Source organism: Miniopterus natalensis, chromosome 6 (genome assembly GCF_054644295.1).
Source record: "Miniopterus natalensis isolate mMinNat1 chromosome 6, mMinNat1.hap1, whole genome shotgun sequence".
NCBI classification, from domain to species: Eukaryota; Metazoa; Chordata; class Mammalia; order Chiroptera; family Miniopteridae; genus Miniopterus; species Miniopterus natalensis.
Window position 1 is genome coordinate 7015808 of NC_142086.1, and position 3083 is coordinate 7018890.

Consider the following 3083-nt stretch of genomic DNA (forward strand, 5'->3'; position numbering starts at 1 on the left):
TCTTTTCCCTACTTATTTTAGTTGTTGTGTCTGGCCCTGCCCTGAAGGGTAGGTCCTATGCCAGACTCTTTTTAGTTAATAGGTAATAAACTCCAATCTGCTAATATGCAAATAACTGCAGGTCTGTAATTTTAGCTTTTCAGTGTATTCTTCTCAGATTTATGCAAATTATTTGACACAGGGTTTCTCAACAGTGGCACTATTGACAGTTTGAACTAGATAATTCTCTGTTGTGGAGGCTCTCCTGGGCATTTTAGGATTTTTAGCAGCATCTGGGGCATCTCCCCACTAGATGCTAGTAGAAAACCACCCCCAAGCTGTGACAACTAAATCTATCTTCAGACATGTCGAAGTACCCTGGGGTGTTGGGGAGAAACACCCCACTCCCAGGTTCAGAACCACTGATTTAACATGTTTTCTACTCTTTTGCTACATAGAAATACAAGTTTAATTAGAGATTTAAACTACACAGGGCAGCCACTTCCTGAGTTTTATATAGAGTACAGAGTTTGAGGCCTCATGGTTATTAATATTCAACAATTTTTGTTACTTGTACAAACTATTCTCTTATTAAAATAAAACTTAAACATTGGAAAATTAAAATCCCTGGAGCTTGGGGGCAAGTGTCTAAATAAACCATCTGAAAGTAATTATCCTGTGGGCCTCACACCAAGACAGGTTGGCACCTTGGCCATTCTGCTTAGTTCCCCTGAACTGCTGCAGCATCTATCATCTCAACAAAAGAATATTCTATCCGTGCTCCTCACCACCAGTCAGAAAGAAAGATCATTCTGTTGGCCATCTCTATTATTCAGTCTCCAGGTCTTCAGCACTTTTGATTCCAAATGGATGAAACTGAAAAAAAAGAAAAATTGGTGAGGAAAGAACTGAAAAGATGGGTGCAGCCCTGACTGGTTTGGATCCACAGAACAAATGGTTCTGGGTTCGATTCCAGCCAAGGGCATGTGCCTCGGCTGCATGCTCAGCCCTGGTCTGGGCATGAGCGGGAGGCAACCACTCAATGTGTTTCTCTCACATCAATGTTTCTCTCTCTCTCTCTCTATGCCACTCTCTCTGAAAAAGCAATGGAAAAATATCCTCAAGTGAGAGGTGAGGATAGAAAAGAAAAGAACAGAAAAGAAAAGATGGTGCAGAGAACGGCCTTGGATCTCTTCTTTAGGGTGTCAGTTCCCACCGAGGCCAAGGAACAGAGAAATGTCCTCCCCATCTCTGATTGAACCAAGAGTTTATTACATTAATTTGCATATAATAGTTAAGTAGTGAATAATCCCGTCACGATTGCCCCAGCAGTGCTTATCAAACTGCCACTTAGAATATTTTGAGAAGATTTTAGATCATGGATTTATATTAAAGAGCAAAATGAATATTTTTAAAAAATATAATTCTCAAGGCAATATTTAGAAAACAACTAAACTATTTTCTGTTTAAAATTGTTTGCATGTGAATTGTAAAATGGTATAATTCGTTTTCAAAACTTTTTGCCATTGCTTACAAATTTTAGATTACATCAACTGTGTCCAGTAGTTTGACTCCTATGTATCTCCAAGCAACATGAAAACATATGTCCACAAAAAGACTCATACAATAATACCTGTAGCAGCCTTATTCAGAATAGTCTAAAACTGGAAACAACTGAAATATCCTTCAGAAGAATGATAAACTACTCACAGTCTGTGAGTACAAGGGAATGCTACCTAGCAATAGAAAGTATCAAATTATTAATACAGTCAACTAATATAACCATTTATATTGTATAGATTAGGAAACAAAACAAAACATCATTTATATGAAATTCTACTTAGGCAAAAATACTTTATGGTGATAGAAGTTAGAAAATAATTGCATGCAGATGGGGCACTGGGGAATAGATCAGAAAGGGACATAAGATAATTTTCTGGGGTAATGAAAATATTCAATATCTTATTGTGAGTGATAATACAAAAGTTATATAATTGTCAAGATTCATTGAGTTGAACTAAAAACTGTGCATTGTATTAAGTATCAAAATACAAAAATGTATTATTTGTTTTAGAAAATAAAAAAAACAGAGCAAAGGAACAATATTCGTAATTCTACCATTAAACCTGTTTGAAATTACCTTTGTTTATTTTTATTATTCTTTCAGACCTGCTGAACCTCTAAACACAGGAGTTTCCGGGGCCTCCGGCCCTGAACACCTTCCCTTTCCCCTTGCACTCCCTCCCTGTGATTACACCTGGTCTCAGGGCTCTCACCATTACCTGCCTAGTAACGGTTGCCTAATTCTCCCTGTCTCCTTGCCTCCTAGACAAGGATATTAGACATCTCAGTCGTAATATGTCTGATACTGAATTTGCCCACCTCAGTGAAAAAAGAAACCCATTCCTGCAGCGACCAAAGCCTGCCTGAAGGCGTGCCTCTCTCCTCTTCTCTCATAGCCACGTATTGGGGAGTCCAGCCATTCCGCATTCCTTCAGCTGCCACCCCCTCTTTTGAGCCAAAAACATTTTCAGTCTGGACGATTATAAGTTGTTAACTAGTCTCTCTGCTTTTACCCATTCTCTCTAGAGTCTATTCTCCACGCAGAGGGAAAATCATCCTATTAAAATATAAACCAGATGAAGTTGCCCACCTGTTGAAAATCCTGAAATGGCTTTTAGCTCATTCAGGGTACAATGACTTAAAAGGCTTTAGAGGATGTGCCCAACCCAACCCCACTGACTCTGCGTTTTCATCTAAGTCGGCTGTCATGCCCAAGCCTCTCTGTCTGCTGTGCTTCCCCTCTTCGTGTTCCTTGAACACGTCAGGCGTGAATGCACTGCAGGGCTTCTGTGCCCTCCGTTCCCTCTGCACGGGACATCCCCAAGATGCCTGCATGAGTCCCCTCGTCATCTCCTTCGGGGCTAACTTCCTGTCGTTTCCTCTGAGAGGTCTTCTCTGGTTACTCTAGCTAAAAGTTCAACCTCTCTCCACGCAGCATCCCCAGTGCCTAGATTGACCACATTATTTATTTCCCAAATGGGCATAATTAGTGAAGGGAACACTACTACTCATTAGGGTAGGCCAGGTCATAAAGCAGGACT